The 7,908-nt window shown below is 36.6% G+C and overlaps 1 pseudogene across 1 annotated transcript; it reads right to left on the bottom strand.

Moving 5' to 3' along the window:
• Positions 1-780: 780 nt before the first annotated feature.
• Positions 781-4,027, bottom strand: LOC147565409 (zinc finger CCCH domain-containing protein 66 pseudogene; annotated as a pseudogene). Its single transcript, XR_015230193.1, has 2 exons — positions 3,681-4,027; positions 781-3,221 (listed from the first exon to the last, which is right to left on the bottom strand). The product of XR_015230193.1 is annotated as a zinc finger CCCH domain-containing protein 66 pseudogene (transcript).
• Between the last annotated feature and the right edge of the window lie 3,881 nt (positions 4,028-7,908).

Raw genomic sequence — 7,908 nt, forward strand, 5'->3', positions numbered from 1 at the left:
GACCCATTTGAGTCGAATATTTGTGGATGGACTACAAATCTCTTGAAGCTGAAAATAATCTGAGGATTAATCAAAAGAAAAAGAGGGCAATCTAATGACCAATTGATCATCCATTCATAACTACAAAGTTCAATTTGAGTGAGATCAAGTAGAACCCTAAAAGAGAGAGGAAGGGGTTGAACGAATCTTCGACCTTGTAGCTTACATCCACACGCTCTAACCAACTGAGCTATTCCAACAACTTTTGATAACCTCGGCTTGTAACTGGTTCACGAGTTATTCCTTTTGCCACTCCCTTGTTCAAGAATAAAATGCAACCCATATTTCAACTATATTCGAGATTTGAAGAGGTGAATTTCTACAAAATGTTCTAAACACACATTTAAATGATTTTATTCCAAATAGCTTATTAAAAGTTTGTTTCAATCCGGTATAGTTGAATCTAACTTTACTTGCATTAACCCACTTAAAAGAAATAGTGAAAGCAAAATTCGCGGCCCACCGAGAAGACTATAATAAAGTAGGAAAAAGACATGATGGATCTATGAGAAAAAAGAGGAAGACGGGGGGCCATGAATCCACTACCATCTTCTTCTTCTCTTCTACCACCCAACAAAAATATGGGAAAACAGAGAATTTATTAGTTGGTTCTTTTATTCTAAGGACACGTGATAAAATCATACAGAATTAGATTCAGTAGTGAAATGTGAGTTGAACTTATACTTGTTAAAAGTATAAAAATTTTACGATTTATCATGCGCCAAATGACCCTTCTTACTATTAAGTAAACAAATTATTATTATTGATTCAATTAGAGACCGTTTAAAGGATATGTTTACAAACTCCCCATTTTTTATGGAGGAACCTCTCCAACTCTTCATCTCAATTCACTACATTTATTAAACATATTATAAAATGAAATAAATACATAGTAACATAAGGTTACTTTCAAGCTAGCTCAAATCTTGCAGCTCCATTCATGTCCTGTCAAGTTCTCTTTTTCTTCTTTCCCCCCTTCCACAAATAACAAATGTATATAACAAATCGAAAAAATTGCAACTGTTAGACTATATTTGACCAGTAAAAATGGTGGCTGTCGATGTTTGTTTAAGCCACCACCTGCTCCTGCTCCATGTACAACTGTTCCAAAAATGGTGAAAGCATTTCCATGTTATGTTGATACTGTTTCTGCTGCTCATCGAGACTAAAACGTCTGTTGAGCCCTACATGTTGTGGCCGGTCGGTCACCACAGACGGCACCCAAGATACAGATGGGTCATCCACTGAGGAAGCAGCAGCAACCATGGACTCTGAGGGGGAACCCATGTTAATATTGCTGGTTCTAAACCCGAAAGATGCAGACTTTCTTAGCTTGTTCAGTTCTTCTCCTTGCAAACCCCAGTCCAATTTCCCAGTAGGAGATCCCCAATCAACTAGAGTACTAGTATTCGTGGAAGTTGAGCCCATGAGCCCTGGATGACGGGTCACTGCACCACGGTCAATGAAGCTCTGGCTCCGTTTAGCAAAAGCAGCAGCCCTTGAGTTCATGGCAGCAGCTGAACTAGATGAATCAAGCCCAAAAGATGATGTCCTTATAGGAGAGGAAGAGAGATTGCTGGGGTAGCTAGAACGAAACTGCTGATTCTGGTTCGGATTCTGGCGTGTCTGAATTCCAGTAGGAGATTGAACCTGGGAATTTGAAGTTTTAAGAGAGAGACCTTGTAATTGAGACAACATAGAATGATCCAGAGAACCATAAACATCGTCAAGATCAGTATGTTTCATCCCACCAAGCCGACTCCCAGAGTTACTCCAGCTTGTTTGGGAAGGAAAGTTAGATATATCATCCATCAACTGTTGCTTCTGCTGGTGATTAAGAAGATGATATTGACTTAACCCAATCAGATTCATGTCCAGTTCCATATCTCTCGCACTCATTGAAGTTTTCAGTCTGCTACCTGGTAGCTGAAGGGTAGGTACCATATTGACTTGGTCCTGCCACAACCCAGATCCCATCGGAGAGGAACTCATAGCTAAAGGTGACATAGGAGAACCAGAAGGGGACCCAAGAGCTATCGGGCTTATACTCGCCATTTCCAACGCAGAAACATTGACTGAAGATGATCTAGGAGACGGCATCCCTGACCCAGTTGATGCGTATAATGGGCGAAGCTCTTCGGGCTTGTGAGCGAAGAAGCAAACTCTTCGCTCACATCCGGTTTCATCCTTACACAGTCGGGTCCGATATTGAGCAGGATGGAGCCAACATTCAAAAACTCCGTGTGCATACTCGCAAGCATCTCCTTGCCTGCAAGTTCCTTTTCGGAATTCCGGGCAAGGAACACAGCTGTAATGGTATTTTCGTGGATCACGTCTCCTCGCGTTTTCACCAGGATGAACAAACGGGCACTCTGTCCAGTCATGAGAGTAAGCTCGTGAACAAGGCTTGACCTTGAAAGTGTACATCCTGAATTCATCAGTACCATATATACCGTTCTTTATATCAGGTAAAGTCAGATCAATCGGATATTCTTTCTTGTCATTTCCATCTTTCTGAGATATCTGAATCGGATCTTCAAGCTCTTCGGGTAGATCAACAATTTCGTCAAAAGATTCAGAAGAACCCCATCCTTCAAAAAAACTATCACTACCGCTTCGTTTTAGCATCATCTCGAGTATCTTCTTTCTCAACAAACAAGAAGGTTTTAAACCTGGAGCAATTAGGTCTCCGGGTTTTTTCCCTTTAGTGTCGACAGAATTCGGATCAGCAGAGGAATCAAGCAAGATCTTGACGATCTCCGGTGAAGCTGAAGACCCACCGGCAGCCGCACAGTGAAGAGCAGTTGCTCCATCAGACCCACCGGCCTGGTTAACATCAACACGGCCCGTAGAGATTATATACTTCAAAACTTCTATGCTGCCAAACATGGCAGCAATCATGAGAGGAGTTCTCTCTTCGAGAACCATCTTTCTTGATCCAACTGCTTTCCCATACCAAAGACTTGCCTCATTAACATCAAAACCCTCTTCTTCTACTGATTTCTTAAAACCAACCAGATCATCTGAGGCAGATAATTCAAGCAAACTTGAACACTTTTGGCGAAAACCCTCCTTTTGATTCTGTAATTCGCCTTCCATTAAGGAATTAGTTGAAGATAGTTTCTTCTTCGAACCACTGCACATGGAAGATCTCTATTTCCTCACAAGATAAACTCCTTTTTCTGCAAGTAATTTGAGTAAGAAAATCAGCCTTAAATTGTCATAAAGCAATAGGAATCACAACAAAATTGCAATCTTGATATAGACAACATCCAAACCCTTACAAAGATTATATAAAATTAGGGTTTTCTTGACACTTCTAGAAACAGTTGCTGTCATACTAATGAATGAAAAACAATAAAAATGAAGTCACCAAAAGAATCAACCAAAATCCCCTAAAAACTGAAACTTGCATAGTTAAAAGCAGAAACAAATCTAATATATAGTATATCATAACCTAAAGAAACATAAATCTAAGTCAAGAAAATTATGAAAGAAAGAAAAATTCAACCTTTGAAACATTAACCCTAAATTACACTCAATCTTTCAAACATTAAAATTAAAACCCCAGAAAATTTCTTAACAAATCAAACTAGACTTATTCAATTTCATATAAAGAAAGATCAGAAGAAGAAGCATACCTTGAAAATTAAGGTAGTTATTAGTTAAAAGTTGAAGACTAATGAGGTTATTTTAGAGAGAGAAACAAAGGGTGAACTAATTATTTTGAATTACCACGAGTGGGTTTTTAAGAGAGAGGAAGAAGAAGAAAGGAGGCTCCTTTTCTTCCACTCTTTCTATAAGGTCAAAAAAAGCCAGAATCCATGAAGTTTCCCCTCTTTCTCTCTCTACTTTTTCCCTCTAAATGAAACTCAAATTCAAATCAAATTAGACATAAATTTAAAAAATTCAATAGGTCCCGCCACTACAATAACCTTTGACCGACTCAATCGGTAATAGGTGGCGTCGAGAATCCACCATTATACTTGAGATATTTGTTGTTAGGATAATTCAGTTTTGACCCCAATATGTGATCGACTAGTATATTTGATACCAGTAGGGTGTTCCGAGTAAACATGTCATATCCGAATATTCGACATCCGATCCGCATTCGAATTTTAAAAAAATATCCGAAATTTCGAATATCGGATACGGATTCGGATATTCCTTATCGGATATCTACTTATCGAATATCGGAGACAGATACACTAATATTCGATCCGATAAGTTATTCATAATAATATATAAAAATGTATGCTTGAGATTTATTATTTAGATCTAATGGTTAAAAATTTAAATTTTGTTAAAGTTTCGAATATCGGATAATATCCGATATCTGTTAATATTATCGGATTCGGATATTGATTTATAATATCCGTCGAATAGCTTATCAGATTCGGATCCAGATATGCCTATATCCGATCCGATAAGCTACCGTTTACAGGCCTAGTTCCGAGGTCAAATTTAGCCTCTATATCACTTTCTAATTTTGCCTTGGGGTCTCTTTCCAATTTCACTTCTTTTTAACATTTTCTATTATAAAGAAAAAATTTGAAGAAAGAATGTCAAAGAAAATTAAAAGACATTTAGGTGAAAGTTGGACTTGGTCTGACTGTTAATGTCCTTTTAAGTCTACTTTGATCGTTTCTCTATCTACATTTTCTATTTCTGGCGAGACCTAAGGGGGGAGAAAAAGAAATGAGGCGTTTCAGAAAAATGATCGCATGGGGATCTCGACCTCAGAGAGTATTTGGCGCCTTCTGGGTAACATCACTTTATGTTTTAATATATTTTCTCTCTTTTCTATTTTTTTTAATTTCAAAATAAGCTTTTCTATTTTGAAAATAACCTTTTCTATTTTGAAAAGAAACTACATTATAATAGAAAAGAAAAAATAATAATTGAAAGAGAATAAAGGGTAAAATTGTAATGAAAATTACTCAAAAGAGCCTTAAGTACCGTATTTAATTTTCAAACACACATTGGGTCTGGAATTTAACCCTTGGTGACAGAGGGGGCCAAAACTGTAGTATCACTATTTTTCAATAAGGTCACTCACTCTCATTCGCAAGGGTGAATTTGGATATTTTGGTCAAACATGCCTCTTATATATACTAGGGTATATCCCGTGCCCTAGGGCACGGACACTTGTATCAATCAAATGTTACAAAATTTATTGTTATATTTTATTGAGAGAGAGAGAGAGATTTTTATCAGTTATTATTTTTTTGTATTACCTTTTTGTTTATGTTCTCTTAATTTAGTTATTATTATATTCAGAGATAGATTTTAGTTTCTTTTTTTAACCCTTGAAATTATTTTGTTTCTTTTTTTCTTAAATTAGTTATTTTAGTTCTAAGAAGGAAAGGATTATTGTTTTTTAAATAGGTAACTTTATTTCTACGAAAGACTATATTTTAAATTTTGAGAAGGGCTTCTAGACAATATCCTTTATTAAAAAAAGATGTTTGTCCCAGTCATCGTTTTCCCTTCTGTTTTATTATATAGATATCAAATTTCAATCCTAATATATAAAATGTATACTTCAACAAAAATATATAAAATGTATGGTCTTTAATATAGGAAGAGCAATGTTTAGTAAAGACAGTGCATTAGATAAGGAGAGCAAGACTTTTAGGTCAAGGAGAAATAAACACTAGTTTTCAAAGTATCTCAAAATAAAAAAAATTAGTCCCTCCCTAAAACTATGCCCGATAAAAACTCAAAAGAAAAATCCTTGGAAACATATTATCTTCATTATATATGTCTTCGTTTAAGTCGATGTACTCGTTTAAGTCGATGTCTTCGTTTAAGTCAAAAGACTCTTCTTTCTTGATGTAGGTTGCCTCCTTCTTCATTAATTGCGGTTCCTCATCCGTGAGATCGTGAAGCATCATTAAAAGCTTGTAAACGAAGACAATAAATTTATGTATTATGCAACCTTTTTAATGTTAATAGTAGTGATCGGTATTAGGGTTTGGTTGCTTATGTGAGACAAAAATATAAATGAATAGAATATTAGTTTTATTGTTAATTTTTATTCAAGTCCTTATATTTTAGCAGTATTTATTAAATGATCCTTATAACGATCTCCTTAAACTAATTTGGTAAAAGAAAAGAAAATACATAAATTGATCTTTCTAGCGCACTGCCTATACCAAATATCGATCTTCTTATACCAAATGTATACGGGTAGACATCTTTAAAGTTTCATTCTACCCAATCCAATCAGACACCTCCACATAAATAGCCGACATACATTGAAATAAAAAAAATGTAATTTAGGGGATAGAGTGCGTGATCTATGTAATACCTACTATTTAACATTTTATTGTATAGAGAACTAAGTTGCTCATTTATAATTGTAGCGATAGTAATCATAAAATTCTCTTCTGGAACTGTGCTCGTAGGCTCCTACTATAACATCAATGCGATAAGGATCAAGTTGATCGTGTGCATTTACATTCTTCCCCACATATCTAAAACGTGGACTTTGGCTCCTCATTGTTGCCCAACTCGGGTTTGTCACAAAAAAAAAAAAAAAAAATTTGCATATGCCTAATGACAAATGACCTGTCTTATTATTGGTCGGTGTTACGAAAAAATAAAGAAATTTTTCGGGGTGTAAAGTTTTGGATGGAAACAAAAGTAATATTGAACTTTTTGTTTCCTCCAAACACCCAAATCCTTATAATTTTCAGCTTCTCCCCCCTTCTTTCTTTCCCACTACTACCATCAACTCCGACGTCCGTCACAAATTCTAACGACACCTCCACCATCTTTTATCCTCCCACTTTTTTTCACTTCGCTTTCTTTCTTTCTCTTCGCTCTCTCTCTCTTGTCTCCATCTTCTCTCTATCTCCACTAAATATGTGGTTTTGAAACCAGACGAGCTCCAGCGAAGGGGCTCTGCCCTTTCGTCGGAGACAAGGAAGACGGAGAGTAGAGAGACGAGAGAAGAAAAAAAAAACGAGATTCCGACTAGTTTTGTTGTTCGACGACTACACCGACGACATAAAATAGAGGGTGCATTTGGGAGAAGATTTTTAGTTTTCCACCCTACGCCATTGTGGTGGGGGGGGGGGGGGTGAGGGGCGTGCACCTAACTACAAGGGCCCATTTTGTAAAATAGTGCTTTACTTTGGTCCGGATAGTAGGGGTATACTCGAGTCGAGCTTTTAACGAGTTGCTCGAGTTTGGCTCGACTATTGCTCGTACATGACTTGAGCTTGGCTCGACTAATACTCATACTCGTCTCGAAGATTAACGAGTACGAGCTTAACACGAGCACGATATCATGCTCGTTTATGTAAACGAGTCGAGTTTGATAATTCTTTAGTGTATCCCGATCTAGTCGTGAATAACTCGTTTAACATACTGCATATAACTGTATAGACATAATACGTATTAGTTTCGAAATTTATACATGGAATATCAAACATTAAAAGATTATTTGAATATGCATTATTAATCATTATAGTTGTATGTGACAAATGGTCATTGAAGTATTTTGATAAGTTAGGAAGTTGTTTTAATTTGAAGTATTTTGATAAATGAGCTTAAAACAATGCGAGCTCGAGCTCTTTGAAACATATACGAGTCGAGGTCGAGAAAGTAGACAATTACTCGACCGAGCTCGAGCAAACAGTCAAAGACACTAGCCGAACGTGAACATCTTACTACTCGCATCGACTCGGCTCGAGTACACACCCCTACGGGATACTAATACTATACGTGTGCAATGTCTGCTGTGGAGATAGTTTAGTTGCTAAGACTTATATTCGTAGTATACTAGGTCACTGGTTTTTGGAACAAGCATGTATGATCAATTTTTCGAATCTCTACTCATCCTTGTTCATAGACAAAGCG

The sequence above is a fragment of the Eschscholzia californica genome, unplaced genomic scaffold, assembly GCF_041429995.1.
Source record: "Eschscholzia californica isolate CP2 unplaced genomic scaffold, dmEscCali1.0.p SCAF_1, whole genome shotgun sequence".
Lineage (NCBI taxonomy): Eukaryota > Viridiplantae > Streptophyta > Magnoliopsida > Ranunculales > Papaveraceae > Eschscholzia > Eschscholzia californica.